This window comes from Coturnix japonica, chromosome 1 (assembly GCF_054131305.1).
Source record: "Coturnix japonica strain WE chromosome 1, WE-NBRP24, whole genome shotgun sequence".
NCBI classification, from domain to species: Eukaryota; Metazoa; Chordata; class Aves; order Galliformes; family Phasianidae; genus Coturnix; species Coturnix japonica.
The window spans coordinates 153,851,020-153,874,049 of record NC_140663.1 but is presented as its reverse complement, the minus strand read 5'-3'; positions in this window follow the sequence as shown (position 1 = coordinate 153,874,049).

Below are 23,030 nucleotides of genomic sequence, written 5' to 3'. Positions count from 1 at the left end.
TTTTCCATTTGAGTATTGCAATAGTTGTTAACATTTACTTTGCACTATACTCAGTAGTAGGGTTTTCCACTGGTGAGTAGCAGATCCCAAACCACGTGCACTTCCTTTTAAATATTGATTTGTGACTTTCTTGAGTTGAAGTGTCAATAGCATGATTGCCTTGTAGTAATGGTGGATGGGAAGCTGGACATGAGCCAGGAATGTGCTCTTGCAACCCAGAAAGTTAAACCATATCCTGGGCTGCATCAAACACAGTGTGGCCAGCAGGACAAGGGAGGCAATGCTGTCCCTCTGCTCTGTGCTGTGAGACCTCACCTGGAGTAATGTGTCCAGATGTGGAGCCCTCAGCACAGGAGAGACATGGAGCTGTTGAAGTGTGTCCAGAGGAATGGAACATCTCTCCTACATGAGAACAGGCTGAGAGAGCTGGGGCTGTTCAGCCTGTAGAAGAGAAGGCTCCGAAGTGACCTGATAGTGGTATTTCAGTATCAAAAGGGGAGCTGCAGGAAAGAAGAGGACCTACTCTTTAGCAGGGTTTGTGGTGACAGAACAAGGGGAAATGATTTCAAGCTTAAAGAGGACAGATTTAGGTTGAATATGAAGAAAATGTCTTTTTACAGTGAGGGTGGTGAGGCATGGGGGCAGGTTGGATAGTATGAGAGCACCCCTTGATAGAGATTCAACTTATTGTGGTTTTCACCCCAAAATTAAAATGTGTCAGTATTAAGTTACTCACGAGTAATTCAATTAAGATCTTAATTAAGGATTTAACTCCTTAACGTAATGACAAAATGTTTAATTTTAACCTGAAATGTGTATGTTTTATGCACGAGAATTGGTTCTGACAGAAGCATGTTGATACCTGGGCTTTGCTGAAAATGAAATGAAATTTGTCTTTTTTTAAAGCAGTATGACATAATTATTTTGGTTACATTTATTGTAGTAGCTAGAAGGGCTCAGAAGACAGGCAGGTATCTCTTCTTGCTTGTATCTCACTAATCAATAGATAAAAACAGGTTGAACAGCAAAGCACATAGATCAATGCTAAGAGCTGAACTGAGAGAGATGGGGTGTTCTCTTTTAGGAATTATGGTTTATTCATAACAACAATGTCCATTTGTATCTAAAAATATTTGGAAAAGAATGAATAAAAGGTCATGCTGGCAATGGTTTGATGGCTGGAATAGATGATCTTAGTGGTCTCTTCCAATCTTAATGATTCTGTGATTCTGTGACAGCAATAGAAAGAGGTGGTCTGCTATTAACACAGCTATGAAAGGATACTGAGATTTCATTCTTCAGGGCCTATGGTGGTAAAGCAGAGCTTGGCAAAACCTTGGATGCTACCATTCTGAATAGTCCTTGGGAGAGGATAAGGCCTCTGGTGCACAGGTTAATTCAGAAGGAGGAAGAGTCGTGTCTTTTAAAGGTTATTGTGGGTTTGGGGTCTGATCACTGCACTGTTAAAATCCTGCCCTCAGCAGAATAAGACCCAGGGTATGCAAATCACTTCTGGTGAACTCTTAAATCAAGAAGCACAGTAAAGAATGGTTCATATAATAGATCTCATTTGTTTGTAAGAAGGGTATCAAAGAAGGCCTGTTTTAGGTACAGAGATGTAAGAAAGTAGCAGGTAGGCAGAAATTTTTGCAGGGAAAGACAGATGTTGTGCAGCAACAGAAAGGACGCTCCAACAAAAGGAGGTACCAGCAGGGAGAAAAAGAAAGACAGAGGCACTGGAGATTGAGAAATGGTCCCTTTTCATTGACCTCATGCTGATGCTGGATCCTGACTGGCAGGGGAAGTATGAGGAAACTGGCCAGGACTGGGTACACTGGGGGAATTCATTGAACAAAGAAATATCATTGGCTACTGAGACAGCAGGAGAATGACAACAGGGTCATCTGATAACTATGTCCCCATGAAGGCATCCCTGGGATATTCTAAGTCCAGGGACCAAGGAGGTTCTAGGTGCATTTACAAATGGGTCTGAGTATTTTAAGATTTGAGATGAGTAGTGTGCACTGGTATTTACAGGAAAAAAAGATTCAGATACCATTAACTGGGAAGGTTTCCCACTGAGCAATTTAAAAATAGAGATTTCTGGGAAAAACAAGAATCCATCAAACAGTTGTTTTAAGAAACATAGTCTACAATAATTTGATGGTAATAATGCATACCCAGAGATATTCTCAGACATCAGAAATGGTCCCAGATTGCCTACACTGAGAAACGATTGAAACAATCTGGTTGTTACACAACTGTAGTGCAAGTTGGCTGCCCCAGTTTCCATGCATGATTTGGAAGTTGCCAGGGACACTGGAATAGGTGCTTGGAAGAGGCAGATGGTAAGAAAGATCGCAGGAGTCCAATCTTTGCATTTTCAACCTGTTTAGTTGAATGTCTTAACAGTTCAGTGCATTTATCGCTAGAGTAGCTGTAGCTATAGGGGGTAGTGTAGATCCAGGAGGTGAGCTGAAGAATAGGAATGACTGAAACTTATTATAACAATAATCTCCTTTCTCTTGTATTTCAAAGATTCAGGATAAAGGCTGAGTCAAGATCTGGCTGACAAACAGCAGATTTCCCTAGTAAATAAAATATTAGATTATGAGAAAATAGACAGATCCAAATTGAGGGAAAGGATCATTGGCCACAAAATCAGTTTAGGTTGGCTCCTGGTGCAAGAAGATATGGAAAAATATACTAATAATTGACTACCAAGCAAAGACACCAACACTAATAGCAAGGAGTAATCAAGTGTTCCTGTTTTTAGCATAAATGTCTGCGCCAAGGAGTCTGTTCCAAAGAGATTTTATGAAGCCACTGTGACTTCAACAGTAGCTGGGGTTAAAGCATTTCCCACTAAAAAGGCAAAAGAGAGGAAATCTATGTGGAGATTTCTGGGAAAAGAGTGGATTTGTTGAAGGAGCTGTTTTGATGGGATATGTTACTAATCTGTATCTGAAATAAACTGAATTGAATGAATTAGGCAGTGAGCCCATACTCCCTTTTACTCTGCAGAGCTTTCATCCTAACAGACAGTTAAACTCCTCAAAATTGACTTCCATGGAAGATATGATGGAAAATTTAGCAAGCAAGAAAAAAAAAAATCTCACAGGATGAGATAAAAATAACTTAAAGGAAAAAAAAAAGAGAGAGAGAGAAAGAGAGAAACACAAGCAAAGGCTGTTCAGAAGCAAAGAAAGAGAAAACAATTATTCTCTACTCCCATCAGCAAGTAATATTTGGCCATGCCTTGGGAAGCAAGGCTTTAATGCATGCAGTGGTTGAGCAACCCTTTCTCCTTTCTCTTTTTTTTTTTTTTTTTTTTTATTGCTGAGTGTGTCAGCATACAGTTTAGAACATCTCTTTGGTAGGGTTAGATCTGCTGCCTTGGAGAAGTCCCCTCCCCACCTCTTGCCCACCACAGCCTACTAGTTTTGGAGGTGTTTGGAGTGAGCCTTGATGTTGTGCCAGCAGTGCTCAGCAATAGACAAAACACTGGTGCCATATTAGTGCTGTTCCAGCTATGTGGAGAACACCATCAGCACTATGACTGCAGTTTGATTCCATCTTTGTCTTTTCAGTCTGGAAGGTCAGATACTTCATTTATATAACCTCCATTTGACGCCAGAGCTACTCTTGGGCTGGCACTTCTCTGCCTCTGGTTTGTAACTGCACTTCTGTCAGGCAGTGGAGTGAGGTTTCACTCATCAAGATATGTGCACAAACATGTTTACAAGGTGCGTATGGCTTTCTTAAGTACACAAATTACTGAAGGACTCTCAAAAGGAGCAAATGACCCGCATAGACTATTTTAGAGTACATCTGACTGTGAAATGCTGGGATAACTATGCTGAATGAAATCTTTATCTACTGAAACACACTTGGATGGCTCCCGTTTGAAGGCTGGTTGTCCTTAGCAACTTCTTAGAAAAAAAGAGAAAAAAAAGGCCTTCAGGAGATGGTTTAATAATTTTGATCTAAGCAATCTGAAAGCTAAAACTCTACATACACCTGATGCATGTATTGCCAAATAGGAAAGGTTCTTCTTTTCAGGCGAAGTTAGTTACTTAGGCAGTAACAGAGGTTGTTTGGAGGGAATCAGTATGCATTTATTCCTGGTACATATGGATATAATGGATTCATCAGTGAGAAAATCATGAAAGTGAATAAAATGTAAGGATATTAATTCTGAAATAAGTTTAGGCTTTTGTCTTATTGTGATCATATGCCAAAATTAAATTAATATTTGAGGCTTTGCATATCTTGCTTTTTCAATTCAGTGGTGGAAAGAACTTCTCCTAAGACACCACCTTCAGAAAGGTATAGAAACAGGGCTGGAAAATAAAAAGAAAACCTAAAATAAATATATTTGGGGAAGTATTCAGAGACATTTTCATTTTTACACTGACAGTACTTCCTTCCCACACTCTCAAACTGATAATATTATTCCCTACCTGAATTGTCCAGGAGACAAGGATTGCAGAACATATAAATGTTACTTAAGGCAAAGGGACACTGAGTCTTAAATGCAGTATTTTCTTTCTGTAAGTACTTGTTTCTGGTCATTAACTGAACTGGTAAATTTCATGGCACCTTATATAGTCCTTCCAGAATTACTCTGTTGCAAGTAATTGTTATTCTACATCCCGCATGTCAGCTCCCAAACCATAATAGGACAATGTTGCAAAGGTTCATTAAGTGTTTGCTCACTCTCCTTCCCAGTACTAATGAAGAGTGATGGGCTTTTCAGGTTTTATTGTGGGTGAGAGATTATATGTCAGGGATGATCTGAGAGGTGACAGATTCCTGACTGTCAAAAGGGACAGATTCTTTGAGGAAATGCAGCTGTCAGAAAGGAGCCCAATGGTGATGTTGGACAGCAGAGCCAGAAGAGCTCCAAAGAAATTGGAATTTGGAGCAGCAGTTGTTCAAACTTAAAGAGCCCAAAGTGTGGACAGTGGGCTTCTTAATACAGCGCTCCTTATATTTCAGGTTAGAGAATACACATAGGTGAAGGACAACATTCTGAAAAACAAGTCTCCATGTTGATTTGAGTAAAGAATGGAGGTGGGTTTATGGTTTCAGGAGATGTATTTTACCATTGTGTGCAGTTTTATCAACCAACAACTTAAATATATGTATAGCTTGCACTAAAAAGTACTTCAACACCCTCTACAGGATCCAGAAACCAAAAATAAAGTAATTGACACCTGCATTTAGTTCAGATGAATTGAACTGAATGACAAAGATGATCATAGATTATTCATGCAGCTCTGTAAGCCCTCATTCTCCTGACCTCTAATCTCATCAATAAGCAGCTATTACATGATTTAGTTGTTTTTTTTTCTCAAAAAAGATGAAGAATACAAGCCCCTTCTGTGCGCAGGTGAAGCCAACTCAAAGCAACCAAGGCTGATTCAGCAAGAGACAGGTAAAATCAAGAGAAGCTATGATGGCTGTGGCAAACCTCACTGCTCCGGGACCCATAGCACAACAAGGCTTCCCAAAGAGGAATGTGTCCTTCTCTGCATGTATAGATGGGACATGCAGAAGCATACTGACTCCCTGTACCCCCACCAAAGTTACACAGGGTAACACATGTTCCAGGAGAAGCAGGGTTAAAAGCAGGGCTTCTTGTTAAGACCACATTTGTTTCAGTTTTCTGTCTCCATATGTCTACAAAATCTGACCTGTGTGTTGCAAAACCTGTCTATCTAGGTTGTCTCTGCCAAGACAAAGGGAGGACACTGACACCATCCGAGTGAGGACAAGTTGTGATTGTGAAAAGCAACTACTCAAACAGAAAATCTGTTCAGGTGTGTATATGGGCTGAAAGGTAAATCTGGATCTCTTGGCACCACCAAAGCAGCACAGAGGTAGGATATGCCCTGGAAGAAGTGTGTAGGTATGAGCAAGGCCAGATGTGCTAGTCAGGTCCTGCCTGGGACAGCCCATCCTTGTGGCTGCATGAGGACAGTAGGGATGGCAGAGGGTTTGACCTCGAGTTACTGCCCACAGTGTGATAATGGGCTTGCGTAAATGCAACCAGAATGCCTCTGCATCCAGCCACAGTGCCCACAAGCTTAAATACTTCCCATAAAAATGGATAATTTGTTAGCCACGAGCCTCTTGCTGTTTCTTGTAGCTAGTTTTCATAGTGTTTCTTAACAGATCTCATTTACTGTGAGCCAGAGGATGGTAAAGCCCCTATTAGAGAGACCTGTTGATAATGAAGCTTCAGTTCATCTTTGAAAAGGTCAGGCTTCTCTCTTGTGTGTTTGCAAAAAATGAGAAACTGCATTATAAAAATAAAAGTACCTGGAAAGTGACTTAGAATCACTTCTCCAACATGTGCCATTTTCAAGGTGAGCTGGTCTTGTGTAAGTAGGGCAAGCAGTTCCAAAATGAGCTGGTCTTGTATGAATAAGGAGAGCTGCTCTTGCACTAACTCTTAAGCAGTTCTTCGGATGCCTGTTTTTCACATGATTTCCCCATTTGCTATTTGAAGCTTTGGAAAATGCTGCCACAGTGGCTTCGGTGAGAGGTTTCAGAGCTGTGAGTTAAAAGCAAGTTGCAGGGCTGCAAATAGCAGACCCACGGCATTACTAAGTTAAAGGCACTGGGTGCCAAGCCCATCTCCAAGATGGGACACAAAAGCATTGGACCCAGGGCATGAAGACCCACTGCAACATGGGCACCTCCCCCCTGCACCATGCAGACAGCTTCTTTCTGCTGACACAAATCTCTGCATCAAAGCAGTGAGTCACAGACAGATGTTTTCAGTACAAGGTTGCCAATGTGGAATGAGATCCCAAAGGGAACCGAAATGATGCAAATGGTGATTAACCTTCAGGTGTTCTGCAAATCCTCCTCCTTACTTCAACAGTCCCACTTGAAAGGCCAGAAAATCCTGGTTCTACTGAATTGGGTTTCTGAATTACACACGCTGCAGAAAGCCTCGTGACAGACACAGATTCTGACTAGCAGAGAAACAGAAAATTATTAGCCAGAGTGGGTGCTCTTTCACATCTTTATCAGTGACATAGACAGTGGGATCAAGTAAACCCTCAGGAAGTTTGCTGATGACATCAAGCTAATTGGTGCAGTTGACTCAATGGAAGGAAGGGATGCCATCTAATGAGTCCTGGGCAGGTTTGAGAAGTGGGCCCACAGGAACCAAATGAGATTCAACAAAGGCCAAGCACAAGGGCTTATGAACACGAGGGAGAACAACATTTTATACTGGCAAATAGTGATAAGACAAGGGGGAAAGGCTTTAAACTAAACGAGGGGAGATTTAGAGTAGAAGTTAGGAAGAAATTCTTGACTCAGAGCATGGTAAAGCACTGGCACAGTCTGACCAAGGAAGCTATGGATGCCCCATCCATGGAGGTCTTCAAGGCCAGGTTGGATCAGGCTCTGGGCAGCCTGAGCTGCTGGGTGGCAGCCATGCATGCAGCAGAGGTTTGGAACTGGATGAGCTTGAAGTCCCTTCCAACCCAAACCGTTCTGTAATTCAGTGACTCTATGATGAATCTGTGATGCTACGTGAATTTGGATGCATAGGTACAGACAGGTTCCATTCTGCTCTTAGAGTGTCTGATCTTACAGGGCTGCTCTCCTTGTTGGCCCAGGAGTTTGAATAATGTCATTAATCTTTATATTTGGCTTAAATTAACATGTTCCCTACAACAATAGTAGAGCATAGAATAGGTATAAAAGAAATACTAAATATATATATATATATGCAGAGTGCAGCTTACACCATAAAGCCAAGACTGTGTGAAAAACAACATCAGATCTCAAAAGTCAGCAGAAAGCAATGCAAAACTGCATCTTGACAAATACCTGTTTGTACAAGAAGCCATTACAATAAAACCGTGAATGCCGCATTCACGAGCAGAAAGAAGCCTCAGGAGCGAGTCACTGGCGCCATCTAGAAGAGGAAAGCGTGCACCAAGTGAAAGTTAACTGGGAACATAAAGAGCAGCTTGTCCTGCTTTGCAAAGTGTAAAGCACTTCTTGTGAACACCAGTTCCTATGAATTACAAGGACACTTGTCAGTGAGGAGTGTTCTCCCCATTCCCAAGCCTCGGTGGTATTGAAATAAAATACAAGTGAGTCTCTGCTCAGATATGTGTAAGATCGATGGCACCTGACAAGGTCTTGGCATAACAATCCTACAACATAGGTATCAATCAACTAAGGTTTGACTGGTGGGACACAGAAACAGAATGTGCTGTTAATTAGATGGTTTTGGCTTCAAATGGCAATGACTGAGGAATGTTTTTGGAGTGTTCATTGCCTATACATCCGTTGATTCTCTTCTTCTGACCAGAAAAGGAGCAGGAAAAGTGCAGCAAGTGCTCATTTTAGCAATCATAAACATTAACTCTACCTCTTTCTATTAACTAAGCTTATGACTTCAGTGTTTCATTCTTAGTGTGTGTGATTTAAACCATTCCTAGCTATAATAAATAGCCAGTGTTTATGGGGGTTTTTCCAAGCTCAGTCTAATCAGACAGTTTGTCTGTGTCTCCAGCAGCAGCGAGATTAAATTAAAACCCCAAAGTGGACCCCAGACTTTCTGGCCTCTGAGTTTTCAAAACATTCAGATTTGAATGAAGATTTCAGTATGGAAAACCTGAAATGTAGGAAAGTTGGCAATCGTGTTTGATTTTACCTCTGAACTTTGAAGGCTGGCACGTTTTCTTCTCTAAGGTAAGCATATGTAATAGTACTTGTGGCATGACCCAAAGCCCCTGGGACCAACGTTTTAATGAGGTTAGGCTTTTCCTTGGATGAGAAACCTACAAACAAAGCCAAAACGCTGCAAGAAAAACTAATGCAAGGGGAAGTTATTTTATTTGAACCAGTCCCACCTCAGTGCTGGAGGTGCTACCCTGCAGATGTGGCTTCACATAGGAGCCAAGGTGGTTCCTCACAGCCAAGAAGTCTTTCTTATGGAGATTCCTGGAAGGAGTTATTCCCATGAGCTTCCTCCTAAAGGCTGTGGTGGTTGAGCAAAGGGAAGGCACCTGATGTGGCTCAGGGAAAGGAAAACTCAACAGAGGTGGCTGAGGGAAGAATGGCAGACTCAGAGAAAAGGAGAGCTGTGAAGGAGCACCTGAAGAGATGGAAATTGCAATCTGGAGTAATGAATGAAGTGAGAGAAGAAGATAGTTATGTGGATGAACTGAGTTAATGCTGACACGGAGGAGGAAACTTTGCCTTTTCCAGGAGAGAAGTCCTAGGATGCTCACTTGCACAAGGCCTTGCTGGGTGCATTTCAACAGCACTGGGTGCCTGTCCAGAACCTGTGATATAGCACAGAGCCACTGGTAAAGGCAACAAGAGCTCTCTTTTAATCCACGTGTAGTGCAAATTACACTGACATCAGACTGGATGATTTTGGCAGAATTACAGATTAAGGAGTTCAGCTCTCAACAGACAAATTGGGAACTGCATTATCCCCCCCATCTTAGAGGACCTTGAAAATAATGTTACAACCTGTGAAGCTTTCAGACTCTGAAGTTGTGTGTATTGTGATGAATTCCACAGGGAAATTAATCATTGCTTTGGGGAGAGGAGCAGAACAGTTTGCAATAGGCAAGGCTTGTGGGCCAGTCTTATTTCACCTGATTTAAGTACTCAGGATACACAATATAGGCCCCTTGTTCACATCAGATGCTCTTCTGCAGAAGGGAGAGGAATGCCTCCAAAGACTAATTCAGATTTTATGCTTAAATTGCCTCTAGCACTGATTCCAGATGGAACTTTGAACAACTGTCCCCTGAAAGTAGAACTTCTGTCACTTCCTATCTTTGGAGAGCTGAGGTCTGAAGCCTTCACAATCTTCTAGCACATCTTATTGATAGCTCTCACTTATTCAGGATATCTCTGTTGCTAGATTAATGACATCGGGAAGGTATGTGAATTGAACAAGCCCTATTCTGCCCCATGCTAAAGGCAACACTGATATTCTGCATGTGACTCAAAAAGAGTTTACAGGCAGTCCCCCTAATTCAAGCACAGCTTGTGTCTGCATGCTGCTTCTGCAGAGCACACCTCTGAAAGGCATTGGAGCAGCTCCTAGGAGAAGTCTCACCTGCAGCAGCACCTCACAGCAAAACACCTCTGGCTGGAGGTGCTGATGAGGTGCTGCTGTTCATCTCCCCCTTTTCCTGCAGTTCTTGGTGGAAAAGCCACACTGCAGCATATCCAGAGAGTGCACAATTATATACGGAAACATTATTTATAGAGTATAATTATGTAAGTATCACTCTGGCTCTGGCACGAGTTGCATATGGCATCATTCTTCCTCTCTACTGAGAGAATTATCCACTGTAATGATTTACACAGTTGAGCATGAATATTTGACTCAAATCTTTGAGTTACTAACATTATTTTAGGACAACAGCCACGTCAAACTAAGTTATTTTGGTGAAGTTTCTCTGGAATAGAAATACTTCAGGAAAGATGATTCTGCTCCTGCTTCCTACATCTCCCCCTGTATGTAAGCAAACAGGTACATTTTACAGCTACCAACAACTGACAGTATCCAGAGGTGGATGCAGCAAGCGGTGTCATGTCTCACAAAGCAAACACAACGTGCATGGTGTCATGTAACCTTTCATATGCTCTTTCTTATGCTCTTTCAGGAACACAATGGGAATTATCAAATTACATTTGCTGTCACTGCAAACTAGAGGTAATTAATTACAGGCAATCTAGAGAACGATCCAAAACCAATTACACACTTCAATATTGAGGGAAATTTAAAGCTTTCTTCTTCCTTGGCTTATTTTCCAAATCTATCCTTGTTCTGTCAAAATACATCTCTGCCATCTAATTATTGAGTAGTTTGTGGTCAGAAGCCAAACATTTAAGCCATTTTGAACCAGCTTTGAAATGTCTTCCTCCACAGTAGCTCTAAGTGGGCACTGCTTTCTTGTTTTCAGTCACTTAAGAATGAGTATCTTATTACATTCATGATCTGATTTCATTTTTGAGGCATTGGCTAGGGCCACGGGAAATATTAAATATGTCTTTTAATTCTAAGTGGTAGCACCTATCTAAACACAGATTTTGCTGAGAATTCCAAGACAACTGGAAGACAGTATTATAGCAATATTCAAACTTATTCTTACATACCATATTGCTAAATTCAAACTGGGTATTGGCTTCAGAGCTCCTGAGAATAATCATCAGTTCAAAGTCTTTTCTCTTCACAAAGCAAATCAGCTCCAATTCTTAGGACCAATTAAAAATTATAAGAGGAAAGTTCTCAGAACAGCCAAAATAAGACTTCCCCTGTGACTACTCTTGTATGCAACTCGTCAGTATTTGTTCCTAATTATACTTTTACACATTGCAGTATCTCTTGTCTTGAAGAAATGTGTGGAAACAGCAGCTAGTCACAGTTTCCAACAACATTATGGCATATAAAATCTATTAGATGTGTCTCTGGAAGGCCATGGTCTATCAGTGAAATTGCTCATGGAAGCAGCATACACCATAAGGGTGCAGCTGCTTCTCTTGGACTTGCAAGTGGGCATTTGGAGCTGAGGTATATCGATGAAGGAAGATAACAGGAAGAACACACCCAAGACACTCCACCTGCTTTTCTGTCTTCACTCACCCATAGCCATGAGAAACTAGTCCTAACTGCACTGTTAAACTTGGTTAATGACTACTTTTTGTCCTTGGGACAAAATGAAGCATAAAAAGTCCTGGGTGTTTCTGGCATATATCCATTATATAAGTCTGGCATATTGGGTATAAATCCCATCACAAACAATTCCTGTAATTCTTCACTGTCAAGAATTCTGTTTATAAAGGACCACAAAAAGAGGGGGTGACCACGAATCATATCATATCTGACTGTATCTGATGTACTTTGCTATGAGCAAATTAATAAACAAATACAGTGATTCTCTTGTCTACCAAACCTGATGTCCTTAAGACAAAACACCTCTGCAACAAAACTGAGAGCAACAACTTCCTAATTCTTTGATTTGCTCTCAACACATCTTAAATTAGCAGCCTGCTGACTGCTTTAATTTGCATTAATAAGCCTATGTTGGCTGTACATGGCAAGAGTGGGACACAATTCTGCCAGCTCCCTGAAATAAAACTGCCAGCACAAATGGAAGGTGTTTAATTAGGAAGTATTTTCCAAAACCTTTCCATTATTTTAAACAGACCCACACCAACCCACACTAACTCTGCTAAATTTGCCTGCAGCTCTCTCTTCTAATCCCAAAGACTTATGTATGAGGTCTGAAATCTATTCATCAAGAGGGACACAATGTACTGTCTTCTTTGGTTCACTGCAAGTTTGGGTTTCTGTCAGCCTAAACACAACTAACTGACTTAAAATTGTGGCTTAAAAAATAAGAGACTGTGATGTATATAATGTATGGGGAAAAGAAAGAGAAAAGTTCATTTATATTCAGGAAAATACAGACTTTTTTTGTTCAAAAATATCTTACGTGCTCAAAACAAAGATCAGTAAGGCAAAAACAAACAAGCAAAAGGCAGTTAAAAGTTTGGCAGCAAATAAATGGCCACAAATTGTATCAGATGAGGTTTAGACTGGACATAAGAAGGAACTTTTTCTCTCAGAGAGTGGTCAGGCACTGGAATGGCTGCCCAGGAAGGTGGTGGAGTAGCCATCCCTGGCAGTGTTCAAGAGGTGTCTGGATAGGGAGCTAGGAGATATGGTTTAGGGGTTTTCTGTAGGTATGGTAAAGAGAGGATGGCTGGACTAGATGATCTTGTAGGTCCTTTCCAACCTTGTGATTCTATGATTCTATTGAAGCACTGTATTGTTGCTACCCAGCAAATAACTTGGTCTACTCCAACACCAGCTTGCAAATTTGTAAGTATGTTCCATGGTTGAACGCGTGATGAGGATTAACAAAAACACAGCCAAGATGAGGTGAAGACTGTTCTACTGCAGAGCGTTAATAAGTTTTCTCCAAGAAAAGAGGCCAAAACTTTGAAGTAATGAAATTACAGGCAGTGCAAATCAGCCAGATATCTGATAGGAGACCAATCAGACTAGCAGGATAACACAGCCATAGAATGTGCAACCCCAGGCTGAATTACCCCTGCCTTCCCTGAAGTGTTTGGTTGCAGCCACTTCCCCTCTAGAAAAACTACTTAGTTCTGAGAGGGGAACTGCTTACCCAGCGAGTGAATTGATCTCCGCACCTGATTTTTTATCTTTTAGGTTTGTGTTTCAGTCTGTCTCCTATGTGTGTACATTTGTACATTATCAAGGTCAGAAAGGCCACAATGCCACTTGAGGTTTCCACGTGTAAAGAAAAATACGCTAACTGTGGTGCATACAAAGTGTGTACTATTATCTTCCACAGGCATAGATGCCCTGTTGCCAAGTTCAAGGAGTTTGAACAAAAACTCTGAGACCAGATTGCTTTTCCTGGAATTCTTAAAAGGGGCCCCGAAAAGCTTATTGAGACAGCAAACCAAGGTCAAAATGATCCTGTTTTCAGTCTGCTTGCATATTTGCACAAGTTTAAAAAGCTCTTATCAGTTCATTTGAAGAGGGCAAAGCAGAGAAAAATAAACCAGGAAGGAGAAAATAATAAGGCAGACAAAGAAATTACTTCATCCTATAGCACCTCCTATAGCACCTCAAATGCTCCTTAAGTCCCCCTGTGCTGTCCTAATGCCACAAAAAAGCAAACACTGGGGCACATAGAAGCTGCCAAAATCAATACATCATGGGCTGAGTCTCCTTGTTTGTGCATGGGTAGAGTCATTTGATGTGAATTCTGCTCCATCTAACTGCCACCTTAACAAATCTGATGGGAGCACAGCAGTATGAAAAACATTTACCCCCTGTTTAATTTGGTCAAGTCAAGAATATAACTGAGGGTAAGGAAAGGAGAGAGATGGGTAAAGGAAATGATTGTATGGACCTCTTCTTTTATTCAGCAAAGCTGGTTTAAGAACCCAGCAAAATGCAAGTGATGAGGAACTCCCACAAAATAGGAACAGAGAGAAACAGCACTAGAATCATTATTAGAGAGCTAGACAGTAACAAGAATAGATAGCAATAATTAGACTTTCAGGTCTGGGGATTCAGAAAGCAATTTGCATTTTAAGTAACCCAATACATATTGAAACTAATAATATCCAGTGCCTTTTTTATTTTTGATGTCACTGTTCTAAAGAGAGATCAAGATTTTCTTTTTACTTATTCATGTAGATAATATCTTAATTGTAATTTAAACGTCCAGAAAAGTTACTGATTTAAATTTAAGTGCTCTATGATTGTGCCTCGCTTTTCCTGATAGAGACAGAGAACAGATATGTCTAATTCTGTGTACAAATCAGAGTAAGAAAGAATTGTGTGACTGTAAGCCATTTGCTCTGATGAATATCAAATAAAAAACACAAGAGTGATTTTTTTCTCTTCACACTTATGTGCTTCACAACAGGATTTCTGCACACATCTCCTAATAGACAACTTCAAGTCATAATTATTATAAATGTCAACCAGAGGCTCAGTACATTTCAGCACGTTATCATGATGCTGCTTTGCAAGCAGGCGCGTGCCCCAAAATCGGAGTGGCAGCCAGTGATGGATTGACTCTGTCAGACAAGGATTTCTAAGCCAGACTCCATCTTAATTTCCCTCTGTAGTCAGCAGAGTGGAGGAAACATTGCCAGGATTTGTTTTATAATAAAGTAGATATCTAAAATAAAATAAATGACCCCTCAAAATAACAGTTACTCTCTTCTGACCATGAAAATGCATAAGGGATTGTAGAGGTCTACGCTGCAAACACCTGAAGGTAGGTAGGAAAGATGCTCCCACCCACAATGTCTGCCTGTGTGAGGACTGGATCCAACCTCACTGAGGATCAGGCATTTCTTTGCAGCTCACATTATTACAAACCATTTTTTTGCTTAGATCATGGCTTTTAACAGCATGAATGAAGGAATATCATAAATTCATTAAAGAGGGAAGACAATTGTTCTTCCCCTTCCTTCTGGGGAACAGAGCCAGATTCCTCCTGATGTCACACAGTACAAAGACTCAGTTCTTGCCTGTCATTCCTCATGTAGGTTTATTTCTATCTATATTCATTTGCTTTAGTGATCTTTGGCTGTCTCGGAAACATTTTCTTTCTGTAGAGCAGATGGGAAAGCATGCGTGTTTTTTCACAGTTAACTTATGGGTTTGATTAGCCATTTGGATTGAAAGAACTAAAAGAGGTTAACGCTGTCTTTACAGCAGCTGCGGAGGGAATAAAAACGAACAGAGTAAGAAGGATTGCAACCATAGTTCCTCAGAAAGAAAGAAAGAAAGAAAAGCCAATATTCCTGCAAAGAAAGAGTTTCTGAAGGATGGTTCTCTGCATTTGAAGCCCCTGCAGGGGATAAAGACTCACAAAGGAAGTATTTTTGGCAAACTGGAGCTGGGAGAAACTCCTGATGAAATTTTCAATAGTTCCATCCCAGCTTCTGCACCCAGAGGTCCAGATGGCTTCCAGATGAACTATTGCCATTTTGACCACACCCCACTCAGCCACATTTGGCTTGTTTTCTGTTCACTGAGATGTGCTAATCTCAACCCTTACCCCTGATGTATGTCCTGTCGCTTGTCAGGCAGTATGCTCAGAAGTCACAAGCCTTGCTTCAGCCCTCTGGCAGCAAGTCAACCAGTCAGCAGGCAAAGCTGGATAATTACTGCTTAGCCTTAAAGAGCTTAACGTTTGTTTGCACGGACCTGTGTCCTGGCAACACCAAGGCACTGAACCAGAGAGCAAACTTTCTTTCCCCTAAATATTTTCTGTAAGGGAAAGGACAGAAGGGACCATAACACAGACATAAAATGGTGATTATCTTGAAGGATTAGCAGAGATAAGTAGACTATCCTCTAGCACTGACTTGTTGCAATTATAGAGAAGAAGATACTGCTGGGCTTTATTCCTCATTCTGGTGTTACAGAATACTGCACATGGCTGCTCTGGCAGCCATTTTTTGAGAACTACCTTTCCAGAAGTGCTTAGCAGAAGGCCTTACAAGAAGGCTGTAGCAGAGACAAGCAAAAGACAGCCAGAGGATATTGGGTAGTCACAAGACAACGGAGTTCTTGGTATACTGGACAACAAATCCAATGCCAAGTTACAGTGATTTGATTATAGCAGTGAACCTTAGCTGCACAAATATCTACTTTTAAGTGAAATATACTGAGTAAAATGCAGACTATTCAAACATGAGCGCACTAAATGAAATGCAAACAATTTAAACACGAGTATACTTGAGAAGGGGGAAAGCACACTTGTAAATTAACAAGGGATGGTGCCTTTCATGATTACCCACACCCACTGATGAAGTTGTCAGCCTCTCATACATCAGATGTCTCCTTTGAGCTCTGGGCAGCAGCCCCTGCCCAGCCAACAAGAGGTGCCCAGAGCTCAAGTTGGGAAGGTACTCTTTATAGTGCTGCTGCTTTTGATCATCTGGTCAATGGGCTGATGCAAGAGCACCAGAATGTTTCTAGAAGGTTTCCTCATCCATGAATAGTGGACTGTTGTGTAGTGAATTGTCTATTCATAGCTCTGAGGAGAATGTTGTCCATTCATAAACAAATGAATAGTTCAACACAAATGTGTAGCCTAATCCACTGTCATATCTAAGGATCACTGTGCACTCAGTCACAGATTTCTTTGTACAGTTTGGCTATGCGAGTACTCTGTTGTCCTGCTGTTCCCTGCCATACCTGAGGAGAGGAGCATCTCACCATACAGGCGGCATGTTCCATGATGCTGGTGTACAGTGTGTTAGAAGTTACACTGGAGCAATAACAGCAGCTGCCTCCTGGCATATCATGCTCGTGAATTAATGTGATCTGATGTTCACAGAGTGGAGTTCTATAATGATGTCTGTGGTCACTGAATTATCACATCAAAGTGGGTAACCAGGTTATACAAACTGGTTCCTGATGTGAAAGCCACAGTATCAGAAAAAAGCCTCAGTACCTTCAACCTAACTACACTCATTCTTCACTGTTACGTTGTTCATACTCCCATTCAACTCCAGTGACATTCATGCAATTGCATTTGCATTGTAATCTGGTAAGTACTAAGGTGATTTAAAGCTATGTTCAACGTGATGGATGCAGAAAGACAGAAGCAGCAAGGCAGTATAAGCATCGTCAAAATAGTGAGAGAAGCCGCATCCTACCTCATTAGTCAGCTCTGCTCAGCAAAAGCAAACTTAAACCCAGCTTCAGAAGGGTTTTACTGCCACTTCATGATAGCCTGGGGGAATCTGCAGAGGCAGTCTAATTTGTATGTTCAAGAAAAATCAGACCTACTTCTACAAGGTGTTCTCAAGGTATTTATCAGCTGTGTGAAACCTTCTCCAAACCATCTCAGCAAGATCATTTGGACAAGAAAGACGTGAGTCTTCTTTACAGTTCTTTCTGACAGGAGTGCTGAGCCAGTTGTCAGCCAAGGAAGATGGGAAACACAAGCAGCCTTAAATGAGCTTGGGGGAATTGTGGTTCCAATGCTAGCCATTAAAATTCAATTTGTTTCTTGCCTCCAATAAATTAATTTTACTTAAGATATCTTGACATCAGAATTAGGATTTGGGCAGGGCTTTATTCTTTTGAGTCTGTCCCAATAGCAAATGCTTCTCTGAAAGGCACAGCTTCCATCTTATTGTTCAGAATATCCTCATTTTTTCCATGGGAAGAGAAGCTGACAGGGTGATTAATTGAACTGTCACACAGCATGACTTGCAGTTAGAGAAATATATGAAAAAAGCTGTGAAACACAGTATAGACTAATCCCCAATGTACAAACAGAAAACCACCAAAAACCTTGGGGTGGTCCAGAGACCCTTGTCACTGGAAAAGATTGAAGGTTACAGGTATTCTCCACCTGAAAATGAGAACTTGAATTGTCTGTGGCTACTCCAAGGAACTCCAGCTCTTTCATTCCAGCTCTTTATCCTGAACAACTTTATTTTCATTTCCCCGTGTACTGTGAAAACTATTGGTTAGCTATATTATAAATCATATATATATGACTATATATATATATGTATATATATAGAGAGAGAGAGGGAGAAAGCTATAGCTATAGCTATATTATAGGTCATTCAGGGTTAAACATAACATGTTTAAACACACACAGTAAGTTCTATATCACATTCCCTACAAAGAGTGCTAAATATTGAATAGACACACTGACTCGACAGCCATGTGCTGACATTGGACTGTTTGAATTAATCAAAGATTTTAAAATCATTAATGGAAGGTAAGAAAATATTTTAGCGTAAGTAGGCATTGGGAATGTTAAGATCTTTACAGAGGATGCATTACAAGCCCATTCTTAAGGTACATAAAATTAGAAAGGTGATAGAGCAGGTAAGTCTTTTCCAGTTCACCTGTTCTCAACATGCTGGTCAATTAGGCCATGAAAAGCTAAAAAATATTAACTTTAAAGTTGATATTGAAGACAGAGACTTTAGGGATGCCTTAAATAGGCCCAGACTTTCTGATTTCACTTCATCTCAATTTTTTGTCAAATTTTTTTGACATCGCTCTTGATTAATAATTATGCCCATCGATATCTCTTACGTATGGCATTCTGTAAGTCATATTTAGAGCTGATACGTCAGTGATTTGTGCAGCATTTTAACTGTATGTTACAACCTACATATGCCGTACAGATGCTATGACAGGTATCCAGTGTTACACTGTAACGCTTCCCCAAGCAAAACAATTTATTCAGAGCATATGACATGTTTTCTTTTTAAAACAGATCCTTTCTGGATGTTTTAGTACATTATATATGAAAAGTATTTGATCTCTGACTCAGGGTGAGTCTGAGCATGCCCAGCTGCACAGCCAGCCCCGCATCACACTTCCTGGACTACTATCAGGCCAGGTCTTCCATCCCTCTGACCTTAAAAGAGAAACAAGAAACAGCAACAACGCTTCCGTTAAAAACAAAACACCCAGAAGAAAAAAAAAAAAGCAATCCCAGAAAGCACCAAGCATTTCCTCACAGGAAGAAAAAAGTGCATATCTGTGTTATCGCCAAAGCATAATTAAACATCCTCTGCATAAGGACAGAGAATGAAAAAGGGCCACTGGGGGTCAGGCCAAAGTTTTAGCAGACCTCGTGTTTTCTCCCAGCACTGGCAAAATCTGTTCCCTGGCAGAGAGTACAAGAAAAGAGCAGGGTAAGCAAATATGAAACTTCCTTTAAACATTGTCCCAGCCTTCGAATGTTTGTATCTCGGAGACTTCCTGACTCTCTGTTGAGCAAGCCCTGCTAATTGCAAACTTTCAGCACTCGCAGAATCTCACAGGAGGAAGTCGTGCAGGTTGAACTGCACTTTGTGATCAGAGTGCTTTTAGTTTGAACTAAACTACAACGCCGTGAATTAAAAACAAAACCTTCTGTTCTTCTGACAACGAGCTTTACAAGCTCACATTTTAATAGCAGTCGTAAATGCAATATTGCTCTTAGCTCCTGAGAAAACAGGACGTTCCTGTCATCCATATTAATCTAACACGTGTTCAAAAGCGAGTCCTTTATTTTCTTTAGCTCTTCAGCAGCCTATAGAATAACTTGCAAATTACTCTGAAAGTTTCACCTCTCATCACATTGTCGCCACCATATTTTTCACAAATTGATTTATCCATTAGGTTCAAAGGAAATGTCTCTATGATGCCTGCTCTGCAGAAAGCAGATGATAATAATGGATATCATACACTATCCAATTAGAGCTTTCACACCGCCTCATCTGTTATTTATTGCTGGAGTCCAGTAATGGAAAATCAATCTACTTTATCCTTGCCATTACTGGATTCTGTGCAATCAATTTGGTTTTGTTCTGGAATTATAAATCAAGGATGCGAGTTCATTTTCCTGTCCCACAAGCACTTTCAATTTCACATTTTCAGTGAGTGACACAGATGATTTCATCAATGTCACCCTCTTTCAGATGCCAGGATAGCTTATGGTTAACACAGCACTGGGTTGCGTGACTTGGATCAACATTCTGAGGCAATGTATGTATGTAGCATCAACTGGTCAGTCTGACCTGAAGAGAAATACAGCCATAAACAACACAGACATGAGCTAGGCTATGCCAGGAGGTCCTCGTGCTGGCCACCAAATGTTTAGTAAAGGCACAGTCGAACATGTTTAAAACCTTTGTGTGAATAGGAATGGGGATCAACTGCATTTAAGTGCCAGTCTCTTGTTAAAGCAACCAGGTAACTCCAAAAAATGACAAAGGTGGTTCTGTTGATGGAAGGCACAAATCTGATAAATTCTTAAATATGGCCTCATTCTAATACTAGTTTGCAATGACAATGCCTTAAAGCTGCTTAGAAAACATCAAACTTCTTCTGATACCCTTCCAGGACTACTCAGCATTGAGCGATTAGATCCTACATGAAGTCTTACCTTCCGTTCGGAAGCTGTTTTAGAAGCTTACTGAGCCCACAGCTGACAATGTATGAGAAAACATTTGGAACACTGAGAAACCTCCACCCTTCTGGGAATTCCCAGTTCCCAGAATGTCTCATTTCTGTAGCAATTTTATTTATTGTCATAAAGCTGGAATGATGGGAAATGGACAATATAAATTCTTGCATTGCATTACAACCACGTGTACTTTACCGAAAGCTTCTTTTGACAGGATGAGCACATTTGGCCGGATCACATACGTGTGTTAATTATAGTAAGGAAAACAAAATGGCAATAGTTATAGCAAGTCCAACCAACAGGAAATGGTTATCGAGCTGTGATAAAATGTTTATCAGGAAATGTTGTTACACTATCCAAAACATTTCCTGTCTGCAACTGTTTTTTGTGTGTGAAAATAATGTATGTGGTGCTAGAAATAGCATTATTTTTTTTTTAAGGAATTAAATAACCGTACTTATAGAAAATCGTTGTAGCCACACTTGTTGTTTGTGCCATTTCCTTCTTTGTGCAAATTATGAAGTAACTTGAAAAGAAAACTTAAAAAGAAGCCTTCGAATTAACCTGGGCATTTGTTACATACAAGGATAAGAAGCAAAGGCTCAACCTCTTACAGTTGTTACTTCATTTAACCTCAGACTGTTCCTCTTCATTTTAATAACCCCTATTTATTCAGCCCTTTCCCAAGTTTGCCTTATATTGAGTTTAATTTTTGATGAACTTTTTGTTGGTTATCAATGTCAACTTTTCCAATTAAAGGTATTTTTTAGGCATGGGATGAACTTCTTTAGGCAAGGATAGATGTACTGATATAGAAACAGAAAATAAATTTGCTTTATCTTAAAGATGCGAAAGCCACATCTGATCCATACTCCTGTTTCAAATAAACTGAGTTGCTCAATCATAGAATGACCTGGGTTGAAAAGGACCACAATGATCATCCAGTTTCAACCCCCTGATATGTGCAGGGTCACCAACCACCAGACCAGGCTGCCCAGAGCCACATCCAGCCTGGCCTTGAATGCCTGCAGGGATGGGGCATCCACAACCTCCTTGGGCAACCTGTTCCAGTGCGTCACCACCCTCCGAGTGAAAAACTTACTCCTAATATCTAACCTAAACCTCCCCTGCCTCAGTTTAAAACCATTTCTCCTTGTCCTTTCTCTGTCCCCTCTCATAAACAACTGTTCTCCCTCCTGTTTATACACTCCCTTCAAGTACTGTAAGACCACAATGAGGTCTCCCTGGGGCCTCCAAGCTAAACAAGCCCAGATCCCTCAACCTTTCTTCACAGGAGAGGTGTTCCAGCCCTCTGATCACCTTAGCATCCTTTCTCTGGACCCGCTCTAAGAGCTCCACATCCTTCCTATACTGGGGGCCCACATACACTCAGGTGTCCTTGGACGCTTAGTTCCTTTGTAGCCGATTCCAGATCTCCTGTTTTCCTCAGCTGCCAGCACACGGGCCTACAAATCCCCAGGTTTTACAGTCCTACTGGTACTTGGATCTCTTCCCATTATACACACAGACACAATCAATGTCAGTGGTAACTGGTCTGGACCTGTGGTTTACCCAGTAGACCTCTGGTAGCCAATTTGTAGATCCCTTGTGTCTCCAGTATTTACACCCATGCTCACAGGACCCATGAGCTTCCACATCTTTGATCCTATTTGCAGGCTACATGGGCTTGAAGCACTCACAGACATATGCACAGAGGGGATTGAGGTTTCTTAGAGTAATGAAACAGTCCCACTGCCGGCCTTAGGAGAAGAGAAACAAACTGCAGGCAGCCTAAATGAAAGGTAGAAAAGGAGACAGAACAACTGGCAGGTATGGAAATGCAGAAATAACTTGATCAGATTTTGATAGGAAGGCATCAATAAATGGAAATTACTTTTATGGTCAGAAATTTGTCCTTATTTTCTGCCTTGGATTCGTGTGACTTTGATTTGCTCCCACTGATTTTTATGTCTTTTCCATTAAATTAAAACGCTACTGATTACCTTCTATTTTCTCTTTGGAAGGAAACTATAAACTGTAAAAACCCTTAAACTGTCTTTTAATAAACTACACAAATCACCTCTTACATTATCTCTTACTTCCAAACCACTGACCATCTTCAAGCATGCCATCCCATTTTCAGCTTTTCTATTAAGGAATATAATAGCCTTATATGCAGTGTCCCAGTAGTTGTTTTGTTACACTGTTTACTGGAGACAAATTACCTTTTAACTTCCATTCAGTCTCTCTCTATACATTTAGAAATGACATTAGTCTTCCTTACGTCCACACTTCCAGTTATTCACCAACCTCAATCTTTTATCAAACGCTTCTAACTCCATTTCCTTGATGTACACCTACATTCACTGCTTCTAGACTTAAGGACATCAGTGCATTAAACCAAATTTTGTTTCAGTGGGTCAAGACGGTGATCTTTTTCACTGATTCTATTCTCACTGATTCTCTATTCTATATTCACTGATTGGTAATGGTTGGACTAGATGATCTTCTAGGTCTTTTCTAACC